The 17783-nt window shown below is 42.4% G+C and overlaps 1 long non-coding RNA gene across 1 annotated transcript in view; it reads right to left on the bottom strand.

Annotated features, from left to right (window-relative positions):
• Positions 1 to 13709, bottom strand: part of Gm33294 — a 146225-nt gene extending 132516 nt beyond the window's left edge. The window contains exon 1 of the long non-coding RNA XR_873507.1: positions 13639 to 13709. This is a non-coding gene — a long non-coding RNA (predicted gene, 33294). The remainder of the gene's footprint in view (positions 1 to 13638) is intronic.
• Positions 13710 to 17783: the final 4074 nt, after the last annotated feature.

Raw genomic sequence — 17783 nt, 5'->3', positions numbered from 1 at the left:
TGTGATCCTAATCTGGAGGCTGGGAGATACAAGTTTCTGACCTGGGCCTTGGCATGGAGATCTTGAGGCATAGTGGCTAAGAATCCCATAAGGTTAAGACAAGGAGAGAGCTCTGAGTTCAAGGTCATCTGGGACAAAGTAAGTCCCAGATCCAGGTGTGGTGGCACACATCTTTAGTCTGGGCCCCACCTTCTGCTGGAGACTTACATAAGGATGTTGGAAGAAGGAAGATTCTGATCTCTCTTCTTTGCCTGCTTGCCTTGTGGGACTGAGCAACTGCTGGATCCTTAGCCTTCCATTCACAGCCACTGCTGACCATTGTTGGGGAGTTGGACTGCAGACTGTAAGTCATCAACAAATCCCCTTACTATATAGAGACTACCCATAAGTTCTGTGACTCTAGAGAACCCTAACTAATATATCACCCTTCCATTCCTTTCCCAAATGCCACTTGAGAAATGCTAAATCTCGTTAACCTTTGAAGGGCTTGCATGAAAGTGTGTGGACATACCCTCAGTGGTGGAGGTAGAGTGGACCGTTGAGTGTGAGCAGGGATTTTGATAGGTTTTATTTTGTGACATATCTTGCACCTGAGGTGTGGGCTGGTGACTCTGTCAGAAGTCAGCACATACCACCGGGTTGTGGATGAAGCAATGATGCTAAACACTGATAGTGACAATTCACTGTCAACAGAACCTAGAGTCACCTGGGAGACAGGCTTCTGGGCACACCTTCGGGCGATTAGCTTTGAGCTGGTAAAACATTTCATCCATCCATGGTGGGTGGTCCTGATCCCTGGTGGGGATCCCATCCTAGGTTGTATGAGTAAAGACAGGGAGCTGAGCAGAATTCAGCCATCTTTCTCTGTTCTCGATTGGAGATGTGCTGTACCCAGATCCTGCTGGCTTGAAATTTTGGCCACAATCGACTGTGCACCTTTGAACTGTGAGTCCATTTCTTAGGTTGTGTTTGTCATGGTGCTTTAGCACAGCAACAGGACAACAATCTAGGACCGGTTATTTGACTGAGACTCTTACAGGGCAACAATACAATCTCCATATTGTATGATGAAGAAACTGAGGCCTAACCAAACTAACCTACTACCAATCATAGTCAGAAAGCTGGTGCTGAGAGCTGACTGCAGCTGATTGGTCCCCAAATTTCTTGTCCTGAACCACTCACTGACACTGCATTTGTGGTTACATGGAACCAGAGCTCACCTGGTGCACAGCCTTTATCAGAACAAATTCCCCGGCCCACTTGGATTGCTGAGTTTCAGCAAGGTTGTTCCAACATCTTTGCTGTCAGCAAATGATCCTTCTCCTTGTCCCCCAGCTGGTGCTGCCAGCCATCCTTGAAGGTGCCCTTGTCCCCTTCCCCATCAACTGCAGTAAGTAGGGCGTGGATCAGGCTGTGCCTTTGAAATGTCACGGTTTCAGTGCTGAGAGTAAGGCAGGGGAAGGGCAATGGCTGCAGTGGGCCCTAGCCTGGGGGGTTCTCTTCCTAAGGGTTCTACTTCTCAGAACGAGTGGCTTTCTCATGGCTACCTCTAAACCAACAGCCTTCCCTGTTCTTCAGAGTTAGTCAGAAGGGTCTTGAGAAAGACAGAAATAGTTGTCTTTTCATGAGCAGGGCCCACCTTCTGAATCCCTCATTGCCCATAATGATAATGTGGCTGGATTTCCCCATGGGAATCTCATCACCATGGGCCTCAGATGAAAATTGTGCAGAGATCCAATGACAAGAAGAATCTCCAAAACTCATCCCCCAAATGGGACAGTTATAGTCCACTTCAGGCAGGTTACACGATTCCAGGGCAACTTCTGTCCAGCCTTCCTAGGACTTCATTCCTAACAGCCCATGATACAATATGTAGCTGTTGAGTTCTTTGAAAGCAGAGCTTTACCACACACCCATCTGTCTCTCTTGGGCCAGCCCAGTACCTAACCTGCAAGGCTGCTTTTTATAGCTTCTCTGTTAGTAAGAAGAATGCCCGCGGTCTCCACCCTGCCTGCTTCTAACCCAGGCTCACCGCTGAGCCCTAGAGAAATGTCAGCTTTCAGCAGCAGAGCATCTAACACTCGGAGGCCTGGGCCAATCTGAGCATCCAAGCCCTGGAGAGAAAAGTCGCTTTCATATTGCCCTAAGGGAAGATGCTAGGCATGCCCTGGGATTCCAGACACAAAGTATAGGACGCGGTGGAGAAAAAGCAGGGTTCACAAAACTCAAATTTAATGTTCTATTCTTGGCCTGTGTTGACAGGACAAATAATGACTCTCAGACAGTCCGAGCCAAGGATGTGACAGAGACAGATGTAGGACAGGCTCAGTCTGAAACTCCAAGTCCTCTGTCAGCTTATTCAGAACTCTATGCAAAGGAAATAGGTGTAGTCAAATTGTGTGCAAATTCTCCAATTTATTTGGCATATATGCTGGCTAATTGTCAATGTGACATAGGTTCCAGTCATCGGAAGAGAGGGAACCTCAGTTGAGAAGATGCCTCCATAGGATCCAGATCTAGGGCGTTTTCTTAATTAATGATTGATGGGGAAGGACCCAGCCCATTGTGGGCAGTGCCATCCCTGGGCTGGTGTCCTGAGTTCTATAAGAAAACAGTCCAAGCAAGCTATGAGGATCAAGCCAGTAAGCAGCATCCCTCCATGGCCTCTGCATCAGCTCTTGCCTCCAGGTTCCTGCCCTGTTTCAGTTCCTGTTCTGATGTCCTTTTGTGATGGCCTATGGATTTAGAAATGTAAACAAATCCTTTCCTCACCAACTGGCTTTTGGTCATGGTGTTTCATCCAACAATAGAAACCCCAACTAAGACAAGATACATGGACAGTAGCCAAAAAAAGAAGTGAAGAGAAAAAGAAATACTTTTAAGAGGAGATAGGAAAGGATGCTGTCTTTAGCAAGAATTCTTGGTTAGGAAAAGTAGGTGACCTGCAGGTCATCATTCTCCTCCAAATGCAACCGCTAGCACCATCCCCAGCTCTCTTCCATCTCTTGTCCTGTTGTTGGGGCTTGCCTCTGGGGTTCGGGTTCCTGTTTCTAAATTTTCCATTTCAGCATTTAACTCAGTCTGGGTTTTCTTTATGGAGTCTACTTTCACTTTCAGGTTCCTGAGATGTTTTATTCATTTCCTTCCACTGTCGGTGTTGTCTTAGAATTCTTTAAGGGATTTATTCATTTCCTCTTTAAGGATTGCTATTATATTCATAAAGACTGTTTTAAGGTCTTTGTCTTGTTGCTGTGATGCAGTTCTCAAGGCTTGCTGTGGTAGGGCTCTCTGGCTCTCAGGGAAACAAACTGTCTTGATTGTTATTGATTGTGTTTTTATACCAGCATCTAGGTATGTGGGTTTGGGGAGACTCTAAGACTAGGTGCTTTTATAGTCTGGTTTTGCTTGGGTAGGAATTGCGTTCCTTGGTGTCTGCTCTTTCTGGTTCTTAGGAGGGCATGTTCCCTGGGAGGGAATTATTTTAGGATCCTGCTAGGTATAGCTTCTAGGGGTTCTGGGTGAATGTGTGTGCCACTTAGGAATGGGGATAGGCTGATGGGGGTGGGGGAGGGGGAAGGGGGTTCAAATGAGGGAAAAAAGCAGGATCCAACAAGTTTCTGCTTAGATCTTTGTTGATCTAAAACTTTGGTTTTATTATAAATGTTATCTTTATCTATTGCAATTAAAGCATTTACTGGGTATAATAGCCTGGGCTTTAGAATGCCCTGGGAATGGGGTAGAAGGTGAGGAGAGGTCGCTGCAGGTTGTCTGCTATGGAGCTGTGGATGAACCTGGGCAGGGGCAGGGTGCGAGGATTGGAGTTGGAAGAATGGAGAGACAGTGAAGAACTGAGGCTTGCTCTTTGCTTAACTGACCTAACCATTTCTCTGGCAGGCTTGGCTGGTAGGTGCCCAGGGAATGCCTGCTGGAGCTGGGGTCTGGGCTAACAGGATGATTGATGAAGTTGGAGGAGGAAATCTGTGTGAGCCCCTGGAGAGGGGGGCAGAGGGGAAGGGAAGCCACAGCAAGTAGTCTGATACCAAGATGGGGGTGAGACTGGGGGACTGTATTGAGAGGAGAGAAGGGTGAAGATTCTCAAATAGGCCATGTCCTTCCCTGGTCTATGTGGGTAGTCTATGGGTTCCCAGGGAACTAACAATGCTGGAGCTAGGGACTCAGGTAAAGCAATGAAAAGGGAAAGAGAAGTAGACAGGAGACAGACCAGGGAGAGGGTAGTTATAAGCAGATTGTCTGGTACAGAGCCAAGGATGAGACTGGGGGATTGGATGAAGGTATCTCAGGCATTGCAGACACGATAGAAGAAATAGATACAGTGGTCAAAAAAACAAAAACAACAACAAAAAAAACACTGACCCGAAAACACTGAATCTAAAAATGTCCTGGTACAAAACATCCAGAAATCTGGGACACTATGAAAAGATCAAATCTAAAAATAATAGGAATAGAGAAAGAGGAAGAAACCTGGGTCAAAGGCATAGAAAATATTTTCAACAAGATCATAAAAGAAAATTTCCTTAGCATAAAAAAAGAAAATGACTAAGGTACTAGGAGCATATAAAGATATATAAGGACAGCAAATAGACTGAGCCAGAGAAGAAATACACCCCGTCCCCCACCAGCACATAATAATCAAAACACTGAAGGTACAGAACAAAGAAAGCATATAAAAACCTGCAAGAGAAAAAGATCAAGGAACAGATAAAGGCAGACTTATTAGAATAACACCTGGATTCTCAGTGGAAACTTTAAAAGCCTGGACAAAAGTTCTATGTTCATGTAGACTCTAAAAGACCAAAGATGGTAGCCCAGACTATTATACCCAGCAAAAGTTTTGATTACAAGAGATAGATAAAATAAATCATTCATAATAAAACCAGGTCTAAGCAATATCTATCTACAAATCCTACCTTACAGAAGGTGCTAGACGGAAAACTCTAAAGAGGTTAACTGTATCCAAGAAAGCACAAAGAATAAATATCCCAGACCAGCAAATTAAGAGAGAGGAAACACACACACACACACACACACACACACACACACACACACACACACCAGCAAAATGAAAGGAAAGAACAAACAGTGCTCATTGATATCTCTCAACATCAATGGTCTCAATTCCCCAGTAAAAAGACACAGAATCACAGAACAGATGCAAAATCAGGATCTGTCCTTCTGCTGCATCCCAAAACCCAGACCATAAAATCAAGAAAAAGACATCATCTCAGGGTAAAAGAATGGAGAAAGATATTCCAAGCAAATAGACCTAAGAAGAAAGCTGGTGTGGCCATTTTAGTGTCTGAAAAAAAAATAGACTTCAAATCGAAACTAATCAAAAGAGACAGGGGAAGAACTACATACTCATCCAAAGAGAGACCTACAAAGAGGACATTGTGATTCTTAACTTCTATGCTGCAAACACAACAGCGCCTACATTTGTAAAAGAAACACTGTTACATCTTAAAGTACTTACTGACCCTTCCTCCATACTAATAGTGAGAGACTTCAAACCTTACTCTACAAATGCACCAGTCATCCAGACAAAAACTAAACAGACTGCTGGAGCTAACTGCAATTATAAACTAAATGGACCTAACAGGTATTTCTAGAATATTTTACATACACAAAAGACTATATCTTAGCACATCATGGACCTCTTTGCAAAACTGACTACATTCTTGAACACAGAGCAAGTCTCAACAGGCACAAGAAAATTAAAATAACACTGGGATTTCTCCCTGACCAGCACAAGTTAAAGCTGAATATCAACAACAGAAACAACCTGAACAGCTCAGTATTGAATGAGAAATGATTCAAGACAGAAGAAGGAAATTAATGGCTTTCTAGAATTGAATGAATACACAATATATCCAATCTTATGGACACAATCAAGGGTATTCCAGGAGGCAAGTTCATAGCACTAGGTACCTGCGAGTGAGCTATCTATCTATCTATCTATCTATCTATCTATCTATCTATCTATCTATCTATCTATCTCATACTAGTAACTTAACAGCATACCTGAAAATACTAGAAAAAGAAGAAATCACAAATAAAAGGACATTAAGAAATCATCAGAGCCAGGGTTGAAATCAATATGATAGAAATAAATGGAAAACAAAGAATCAATGAAGCAGAATTAGTTTTTGAGAAAATAATAAGATTGGCAAATCCTTATCCAAAACAACTACAAGGCTGAGACAGAATACAAGAATTAACAAGATTAGAAATGAAAAGGGAGTTATAGCAACAGACACTGAGGAAATCAAGAGAGCCATGAGGACACACTTCAAACAAACAAACAAACAAACAAACAAACAAACAAAAAAACCATACTTCACCAAATCATAAAATCTAAAAGACATAGATCATTTCCTCAGTTACACCACTTATCAAAGCTAAATCAAGATCAGATTGGCAATTTAACCAGTTGTGTAACCACTAGTAATGAAAAAGCAGGAATTAAAAGTTCATCAAGCAAAAATAAAAAATAAAAACTCAGCCAGATGGTATGGCAGAATTCTACAAGATTTTCAAAGAAAAGTTAATGCCAATACACCTCAAATTTGTCCAAAAAACGGAAACAAAGGAATGTTTCTGAATTTGTTTTATGAGGTCACAGTTACCCTGTTACCGAAACCACACAAAGACTCAACAAAGAGAATTATAGAGCAGTTTCCCTTATGAACAGAGCTACAACAATTCTCAATGAAATACTTGCAAACCAAATCCAAGAACACATCAAAAAGTTCACCAACCATGATCAAGTAGGCTTCATTCCAGAGATGTAGGGATGCCTCAACATATAAAAAAAATCAATAAATGTAATTCAGTATATGAACAAAATAAAAGGGAAAAAAAAAACCATGATCATCTCATTAGATTCAGAAAAGACCTTTGACAAACTCCAACACCCCTTCATGATAAAAGTGCTGGAGAGACTGCGGATACAAGGGATATATACCTCAACAGAATAGAGGCAGCTTACAGCAAGCCTGTAACAACATCAAGTTAAATGGAGACAAACACAAAGCAATTTTATTAAAATTAGGAACAAGATAGTTTAATCTTTCCATATCTATTCAATATAATACTCTAAATGTTAGCTAGAGCAATAAGACAACTGAAGGAGATCAAGGGGGATATCAATTGGAAAGAAAGAAGTCTAAGCATCTTTATTTGCAGATGATAAGATACTATACATCAGTGACCCTAAAATTCTGCCAGGTAACTTCTACAGCTGATAAGCACTTTCAGCAAAGTAGCTAAGTACAAAATTAACTCACAAAAAAAATTTAATAGTCCCCCATTTTACAGATGACAAAGGGACTGAGTAAGAAATCAGAGGAACAATACTTTTCACAAGAGCCTTAAATAATATGAAATATCTTGGAGTGTCTCTAAGCAAGCAAGTGAAAAATTGTCTGATAAAAGTCTCAAGTCATTGAAGAAAGAAATTGAAGAAGATTATCAGGAGACAGAAAGGTCTCCCAAGCCCATGGACCAGTAGGATTAACACAGTAAAAATGGCCATTCTGCCCAAAGCAATCTACAGATTCAGTGCAATCTCGATCAAAATTTCAACACAATTCCTCACAGGTCTCAAAAAAATTATTTTTTTCAGCTTCATATGGAAACACAAAATATCCAGGATGGCTAAGACAATCCTAGACAATAGAAGAACTGCTGGAGGCCTGATTCCTGACTTCAAGTGTACTTCAGAGCTATAGTAATAAAAACAGCATGGTGTTAGCACAAAACCAGACAGGTGGGTGAATGGTATCAAATTGAAGATATATATATATATATATATATATATATATATATATATATGTGTGTGTGTGTGTGTGTGTGTGTGTGTGTGTGTGTGTATGTATATGTGTGTATATATATGTGTATGTGTATATATATGTATATATATGTATATGTATATATGTGTGTGTGTATATATATATATATATATATATATATTCTGATAGAAGAGACAATGGGGAATTTCCTTGGATGGGTTCACTGGTACAGGAGAAGGCTTTCTGAAGTGAACCATGCAAGCACAGGCACTAAGCTCAACATTAATACATGGGACCTTATAAAACTGAGAAACTTCATCACAGCAAAGGACACTGTCATTCAGACAGAGTGTCAGCCTACAGAATGGGGATTGTTACCTACTACGTACCTGATATTATAAAAACAAGTAAAAGAAGAAAGAAAAGCAATCACTAAGAAAACAAATAACTCAATTAAAACATGGGATTCAGATCTAGACAAAATTCTTAAAAGAGGAAGCTTAAATGGCCAAAAATAACTTAGAAATGTTCAATATATTTAGTCATCAGGGAGATGCAAATCAAAACTACTTTGAGATCCCATCTTACACCTGTCAGAATGGCTAAGACCAATAACACAGGAGACAGCTCATGCTGGTGAGGATGTGGAGCAAGAGAATCACATCCATTGATCCTGAGAGTGCAAACTTTTACTGTGGGAATTTGTGTGGTGGTCCCTCAAAAAGATGGGTGTAGAGACTACGGATGCATCACCTGTTAATTAAATAGCCTATCGCCTATTGCTTAGGCAGGAAATAGAGGTGGGACGTCCAGGAGGAGACAGGATTCTGGGATGGAGCCAGGCACAGGAAAATAGACATAGGAAGAGCAGCCTGGGAAGATGTGAGGAGATGGACTGTGGCACTGAGTATGGTAGCCAGTCACATGGCAGAACGTAGGCTAAACTAGTTGGGTTATTTTAGTTATGATCTAGCCACAGAAGAGCGTAGATATGGCCACGGTATTGGTAAATATACTTTGAGTCTGAGTCTTATTTCTGGAGACATGGGGCTGAGAGGAAGAACTAGACCTAACTTCAACAGATGGGAAATGATCTATCTCAAGATCCAACTTCTCTTGGGCACATACCCAAAGGACACTTCATTCTACCACAGACACTTGCTCAATCATGTCACCGCTTGCAGTATTCATAGTGGCTAGAATCTGGAAACAACCTTGATAGCCCTTGAAAGATAAATGGGTAAAGAAAATGTGTTACATTTACACACTGAAGTACTAAAACTCATGAAAATAGCAAGTAAATGGATAAAATTATACTTTAAAAAATCCATCCTGATATAACCCAGACCCAGAAAGAGAAATATAGTATGTATTCACTTACATGTGGATGTTAGCTGTTAAGTTGATGACAACCAAGCTACAACCCATAGAACCAGAGGCTAGGTATAAAATAAGGGACTGGGGCATGGGGTAGGGGTTATGACAGCAGATAGACCTCCCTAGGAAAGGGAAATAAAATAGCTAAGAATGGATTGGGGAGCTGAAAGAGGATTATCAAGTGGTGAAGGGGAGGGGATTATCAAGGGTAGGAATATGGGAAGAGACAGAAAAAACTGAGGGACTTTTTAAGGGTAGTTTGGAAACGTAATATAGTAGAGACTTCCTAAAATATATACATAAATGAAGGCAATCTAAATAAAGTCATCAAAAAAAAAAAAAACTAAATAAAGTCATTAAATAATTGGGGGAAACAGAGCCCCAATGGCTCTTGTCCCCAAATGAAGCTTCCAGGACTGAGATTGGGTTTATATCTAGTTGAGTTGCTAGTCCAAAGGGGTCCCAAATAACCTGGGATGTTGCCATGACTACACAGGCTAAGGGCAAGTCTCCATCACTGAAGGCAACACCTACACAACTCATTGATCATGGAGAAGTCAAGATGGCGCCTACATAGAGCCTTTACCCCTGTGTGCTACCATCTTTGTTACAGGAAGGTACTCTGCACTCTACCAATGGAGAAAAGTAAGCACCAACCCAGACACATTTGATCTACAGTGGTGTCCTACCTGCAGATGGTGCAAAGCTTGGGGGAGTAACCAATCAATCTGTGATTTGCTTAAGGTCCTCTACACAAGATGGAACCCATACTCAACACTGCTTAGGTGACCAAGACCCTGGAAGCAGATAGATAGCCCAAGGACCTAGGGTAAAACCAAATACTACTTTAAAAAAAACAAGTAGCAATAGCATGCCTCCTAATGACACTGCTATAGTCTCCCCTAGCCTTGAGCAGGCTGATTCAGACCTATGCTGTCACTGTAAATGAGAACACCTAGGGTGAAGCCTTCTGACCTAGCCGGGTTCTATTGTTCTGTCACCTGCTGCTGCTCTTCTCCAAGACACCACTACCTGCTGAGAGGCTGAACCTGCCTTCCTGAGAAATTCCTGAGGTAGACTGCAAAATGGCAATTGACACCTTACTGCCAACTAGTGCTGTCAGACTAATTGCTTACAGGCTGGTGACAGGCATCAAGAGTGGATCAGCGGGGGGGGGGGGGGGGGGGGGGGATAGGCTTTCCCTCTTTATAAGCACAGACTCTTAGTAAATATTGGGCTTTGATCAGAATTTGTCTTGGCCTCATTTCTATTCTCTTTATAGCCTCAGCCTGACTTTCAGGAGGAACCTGATTCATGTGGCTGCGGGCAGTCACACTCTGCACTACCGGATCAGTGCCTTGCTCAGCCATTTGAAAGTGTATACACACACACACACACACACACACACACACACACACACACACACACACACCTTCACCTTACTTCCAGTTCACCTTGCTTTGTGTTCTGGTTAAAGATGTGATCTCTCAGCTTCCTACTCCAGCTCCCTGCTGCCACACCTCCACTGCCATTTTGGATGCCCCTTCTGGAATTCTAAGCCCTAATAACTGTCTTCTGTAGGTTTCCCTTACATGTGTTTCATTGTAGCAGCAAAAAGTAACTGATAGACCATGGGAAAAGGTCAATGAACCACACATCTTCATGCTGCGTGATTAATCGCTCCCAAAGCCAGGTAGAATTTTCCAGATTTGTCTATGGCCCTTTCTGACCCATGACTTAATACAACCAGATGCACCTGGAGTGGCTGCCCAATTTGGGTGCTACATGGCTCACACTTATCACACACATGTAGGCTCCTGCCATCTGACCCAAGCAGAGGACTAGAGTAATTCGATGCTTATTACCACCCTCCCCGAAATGAGCTAGCTTCTGGTTGGAGGCTGCATCCTATCCTGAGCTCTGGTCCCCTAGGAATAGAAAGAAGCGGTACCAAATGCCAATAGCCACACTTATTTTTATGGGCTGAATTAGTAGAAAGGCTGCCCAGACACGTTTGCTGAGAAAGGAAGCCATTCCTCTGAGAGAATCAAACTGTAAAAGCAAGAGGGGACAGATCTGATTAAGGACACAGGAGAAAGATGGGCCCCAGTAATTGCACAGGCCTCTTATGTGCTAAGCGACATGCCTTGGGCTTTATACCTGTCTGAACAGTCTCCTAAAACCCTGTGAAATATATGTTATTATCATCAATTTGCAAAGGTGAACGCTGAGATGCATACAGATTAAGTAGTTTGCTCAAGATCGTGTGGCAGGTTAAGTAAGACTGAAGAAGAAAAACCTGTGGGTATATAGGCTTTGCTTGGAATAAAAAATGCCCTCTTCTCTTTCCCATAGTCAGGAGGATGGCTACATTGCAGTGGCCTGGGCTACCCTGCTGCTTGAGAGCCATCTTTTCCCTCCCTGGGACCCTGCCCTGTCCCCTTGGAACTCTGAGCTCTGTTTCACTATGCTCTCTTATGAGTCAGTGTCAGTAGAAGTCCCCTGCAGGACACCAGACCATAGGATGATCCCGTTAGTTAGCCAACTTGTGTGCATCGTTTCTTTCTCTTGATGGACCCATTATGGGTGCAGGGAAAGGAGAGGAAGTGGGGGCTGGGGGGTGTCTGGGACCATCCCCTGAGTAAGGAAGATGAGCAGAGTTCCCAGCAGGAAGACACGGGTTAAGATAGTGTTTCATAAGAACGGATACAGACAGGACCACTTAGAGTTGAACAGAGGTCATGCTGACTGTTGTCTGCCCTATTGACCAATAATTTGAAATGCAATCAACTTCCCTCATCTCTTGCTGTATTACAACAGAGAAGAAAAGCAGAGCTATGGTAATGAAAGCCTCTCACAGGAGGAAGCAGAGGGAGTGGCCCTGCAAGTGGAGGAGGAGTCCCTACATAATAGGTGAGCCACGGGTGACAAAGAAGGCCACACGCAGCACAGTTCACCAGGCATTGCAAGCAAGCAATGTCTGCTACCTGGAAGGGACTGGAGACTCCACCATCTTGACATGTCAACCATCTTTGCTCCCTTTGAGGTTCAAGAGAGTGAGATAAATATGAGGCATGTCGGGCAAATTAAAGATAGCAAATATTAACAATGTATTATTATGTTATTACCTAGAAGGCTACATTGGTAAATGTCTTTCCCTTTTGCTGGTTCTGCCTAAGGAACTGTATATCTGAAGCAGTCTATTAGTTACATCTTTCCTTCCTTTTGGTAAAGAAGCAAATGTAAGAACAAGAGAGAGAGAGAGAGAGAGAGACCTTGTATCCTTCCCATGGTCACTAATCCTGTAGTAATGAGCTACAATGAGAATGACCTGAAAGATCTTCCAGACAAAGAATTCAAAAGAGTAAGTATAACTGTATACAAGCAATGAGAGAGAGAGAGAGAGAGAGAGAGAGAGAGAGAGAACATAATGAAATGAGGAAGTCAATCCAATATATAAAAATTGAATTCAATAAAGAGATGTAATTGTTGAAGAGAAGCCAATCTGATGTGAAGCTGGAATGGAAAATTCAGCAATTCACACATACAAAAAAAAAAAAAAACTTTAGTGGAAAGCATCATCAACAGAACAGATCATACAGAAAACAGAGTCAAGGCTGGAAGACAAAATAGAGGAATTGGATCATTCAGTGAAATTCAATTATAGCTATATATTTGTGTGTGTGTGTGTGTGTGTGTGTGTGTGTGTGTGTGTAAGTAAAACATTGGCAAGCTTTGGGATGTTATGAAAAGAACTAGCCTTCAAATTATAGACATAGAAGAAAAAATAAGAGGAAGAGAAAGAGGAGGAGGAAGAGGAGGAAGAAGAAGAATCAGAGTGAAGGCATAGAGAATAATCTTAATAAAGCCATAGAAGAACATTTCCACACCATGCAGGCATATAGAACACCAAATAGACAGGACCAGAGAAGGAACTCCCATGACATATTATACTTAATATATTAAAAACACAGAATAGAGATGGTATTAAAAGCTGCATGAAAGGGAAAGTCACTTGCAAAGGCAGGCCCATCAGGATGACCCAGACACTTTTAAAGACAGAAGAACCTGGACGACAAACTCCAAGTTCTGAAAGATATCAACTATCAACCCAGAATGTGATACCCAACAAAAATATCCATTAAAGTTAAAAGATAAGTAAAATTAATTTCCATGATTAATAATAGATTAACTAATAGAAATATTAATAGAAATAGAAATTAAATAGAAATAGAAAACTAAGCCAGCTCTCTGGAGGATACTTCAGTTTGAAGAGAAAGATAAACATACCCGGGGTGCACATGGAATAAGTGAACAGTGCTAGGACAATTTTTTTTTTTTGTTTTTTAAAACAAAATTCCCAACTGCTCAATTTATCAAATGAAGTCTCAGGAGCCAGATGCTGAGGTAAAAGCCTGCTGGTTCAGAGAGGCAGAGAAAGCACCCAACTGACCTTCCTCCTCAACGGATGTCCCAAGAGGGAAAAATCAGCTCTCCTTCTCCCGTCCTACTGAGTGTCCCTCCTTTCTGCTTCCTGTTCATCTATCTGTCCTCCTGACTTCCTGTCACCCTCTATGGTTTCTTCCTATGTCCACTCCCTGTCAGCTGGTTGCTTGTTCTGCCTCTTGACCCATGGTTGACTTCACTCAATCTTGTTTACAATAAACAGAAAGCTCTGGGATTAAAGGTGTATGCTAGGGTTGAGCCATACAATTTGAACAGGTTTTTCCAGTACACAATCTCAGCATGATCAAATATCCTGCAACACTATTGGACTCACGGCGTTTGCTAGGGCTGAACCACACCACAGCTGGAGACAGGTTTTTCCAGAATACAGTCTCAGGGTTCACAGTGTGATCAAATATCCTGCAACAACTATTAGTCATAAGAGACGTAAAAAGATGCCAGAAAGTCAACAAAATGGTAGAAATTAATGTACATCTTACAGTAACTCCTCCAATTAAAAAAACTTATTAGCATAGTGGATTAGAAAACAGACTCCGTCATTCTGTTGCTTCTAAGAGTCATATCTCACTGTATGTAGAGCCTAACCTAGCAAATGGTTCAAAGGCTGGCCTTGTTTGTAGACTCAAAACCTCTAGCCTCCTATATAGGCATAACGGAGGGCCAGGTTCTTTGATCATGAGTGTGTCTGGACAATCTGAAGTCTCCATCTGGAACATAAACTCTCCTGTAAAACATACCATTGGTGGGCAAAGCCTGGAGAGGCCCAGGTCGCTAACCTGAGCTGGTCATCCTGCATGTATGTAGCAATCTACCAGGCCACTTCTTAAATGCAGCCACACTAACATGAGGTGTCAGACGGTCCTCAGCTTACAATGCTTGCGCTTATGGTTTTTAACTGTATGGTAGCACAAAGGCAGTGTGCACTCAATGGAATGTGTACTTGGGATTTTGAGCTTTTGTTTTTCCCTGGGCCGACGATATGTTGTCTGGCAACACCTCCTCTCTTTGTTCGCTTTTTGGGATTGAACCACAGCTCACAGTCAACTTCAGGACCAGTGGGACGAAGCTGCATAGTCTGTAGAGCAGCTGAGAGTTAGGTGACTAAACACCGGTGTTCTGTAGATTAGGTGTATTAATGCACCTTTAGTTTATCATCTATTTCCCTTGATGGTCTCATTGAAAGGCAATCCCACTGTAAGTGAATTATGGACGTATATATTTACAATTAAGTAAATTATATAAGTCTATATAAGTATTACTACATTTTATGAACGATCCATTAAATAGGCAATATTCTAAAAGATGGAATAGGCTCAGACGTTATCACTACTGTATAGATTGATAAGCTTACTGACAGCTCTTACCCTTGGGTAATAAAATAATGCATAGTGGTATACCACACGGTTAAAAATAAATGTTGAAAGCCCAAGAGCAGCAATAAGAGAACATTTAACAGTGAAATAATTAAAGAAGAGCAAGGACTGGTGGCCAGAATATAAAAGAACTCTGTGTTGAGTGTAGGGACAGAGAAGTCCCTGCCTGCCCTTGACACATAAAACACAGCGACATCTATACACTGACGTAGAAACAAACAAACCATAAGATGTCCTGTGAATAGAGGCCCTGGAAAGTGATCTACTATATAACAGGAAAACATGGCTAAAGACATAAGCAGTGGCTTGGCAGAATCACTGGGATTAACCAGGTAGGCAGCTGGGTGCCAATGGACAAAATCAAGCTATGTGAAGGCAAAGGTGGGGATACAGGAAGCTGCCTTTGAGTTGTAGTCCTGTGGGCTATGAAGAGCTGCCCACACTCTACCATGGTCCTCAAAGACCATATGTTGTCCTACCACCATTGGGTCTGCTGGCATCAGAGAAAGGCCAGCTGGCTTACATGGGACTCTCAGCCCTCGCTGAGACTGTGCTCACAGGCTCTTGTAATCCCTTGAGCTAATTGGACACTGTTTCTGTATCCAGATGCTTTCAAAAGTCTGTGTGATGATCCAGAGGTATTACGATTAATCGCATATTGAAAAGGACATCTGTGAGACTGCCTCCTCTAAATGTCTTCCAATGACGTCTCCCCCTCCCCTTGTTCGCTGCCGTGTAGACAGCCCTGCAGGGTGGAAAGGATCGAGGAGGTATCATATGACCTTCAACTTCTGCCATCCGAGTTGGAACTCAATGTCATCCTCCAGTAATTAGTTTGGATCAATTAAACTTTTGGCTGGGTTCCTGGAAGCTTCCCCAGCCTGAGCTGAAAAGCTGCTCCACTTCCCTTATAGCAAGGGAGGAGGCTGCTGTGGTCTTGAAATCAGGGCACAGCTCAGCTCCCTCCAGACCCCTGTGTAGCCATAGCTTCTGACTATAATCTCTGGGACCAGAGGCTCCAGTGAGCAGCCGAGAACATGTGAAGGAAACATACTGCAACCAAAGGGAAGTCTTTGCTGTCACACCCCTGACTGGTTCCTAGATGAAAGATCCTCAGCGTGTCACACATGTTGCATCATGGCAAAGCTGTCTACATTTCTGTGTCCCTCTGAGAGATGTCAGGACCTTGAGGTGAAACACTGGGTTGGATTTATCCTGGGGTATCTGGGGCTAGATGATAGAATGAATGATTCACCTTCTCTTACAGTGGAGGCTGGAGAGACAGCTCAGCAATAAAGGTTACTCTCACAGAAGAATCGGGTTGGGTTCCCAGCTCCCACCAGCAGCTCACAACTGTCTGGAACTCCAGTTTCAAAGGACCTGAACCCTCTTCTGACCTCTGCAGTCGCCATGCATGCAGATGGTGCCAGGCGTATATGTTGTAAAAACACTTATATACATAAAATAAATCTTTAAAAAAGAAGCATGCAGTGATTGTAATGAACTTAGAACATGCTTTGTAAACACCTCATTACATGACAAGAACATTCCTAAGTCTAGTCTCTACATTGTTCCATTTAACCCTCATAGTATGTCCAGGAGAGTGTGTTATCAGTGTGCCTGCTTAACAAAAATGAGACAACTGTTACTTAGAAAAGAATTACTTCTCAGGAGGCAGAGGAAGGCAGTTCACCGTGAGTTAAAGGCCAGCCAGAGTAAGTTCCAGAATAGCCAAGGCTACACAAAGAAACCTTATCTCAAAAAAAAGAAAAAAAAAGAAAAGAAAAAAATTATCTCAAGATAATGTAACTAACGAGAGCCTTGAGAGTCAGCCCTTTCCTACCTCTGGCTGGTGTCTTTATTTGTGGACAGCTGAGTGAGGAGGTATGGGGCAAGGCATCTGGGGAGTGGGGCATGATGGCTAGGCAATGGGAAAACGTTTCCTGGCCGAATGGGACTGTAATTGAGGCATGAAGGGTGGATTTTAATTATGTGAGAACTGTAGAGGCAATAAGATGTTCCCAAGGGAAGGCCATGGTGGCTAATTTTGGGATTGTGATCATTCCGACTTATCCCTGAGAAGATGAGGACAGACTTGGGCAGAAGAAGGGTTTAGGATCAAATTGGGCTTGAGCCAACCTTAAACCTTATCCCTCCCTGAGGGATAAAAACTGAAGAAAAAAAAATAACTTTAGCCTACACCCTTTCTTCATCAGCAAGCTTCTGACATGATTTAACCCAAGGGGTAAAGAAAGCACAGGGGCCTGTGTTGTGCTGAGCTAGCATAGACATTATTTCCATACCAGAAGCTGCCTGCTAACCCTGGCAGCCTTGTTGAGCTCGGGTAGAATGGCGAAAGGCAAGGAGAATGGGAGAAATCAGAGCCTGTTCTCAAGGAAGCAGAAAGCTCTTGGAAGAGTGTAGGAGAGTCTGGGTGCTCAGCAAGCATGGATGGAGAAAGGCGCTTGGATGGGTTTTAGGGCAAATGCACACTGCTCCCTCATGTCTAGACACGGGGCATAGGAAATATGACAAGGTCAGGGTGTGGGAGGGATCAGCAGCTCAGGTATTGAAGCCATCAAGGGTACGGGAAAGAGAATCAATAGTCACAACGTTTTTGATGGGCCAGGCATTCTGTGTATGTCATTAAATCCTTACCGCACACTTCTAGGAGAATGGAGGGACTCAGAAAGGTTAATTGACTTGCCTGAAACCATCCAGTTTTTAAGTTTTTGAATTGCATTTGAAAGCTGATTCT

The sequence above is a fragment of the Mus musculus genome, chromosome 13 (assembly GCF_000001635.26).
Source record: "Mus musculus strain C57BL/6J chromosome 13, GRCm38.p6 C57BL/6J".
Taxonomy (NCBI): domain Eukaryota; kingdom Metazoa; phylum Chordata; class Mammalia; order Rodentia; family Muridae; genus Mus; species Mus musculus.
This window is presented reverse-complemented; position numbering and strand designations above follow the sequence as displayed.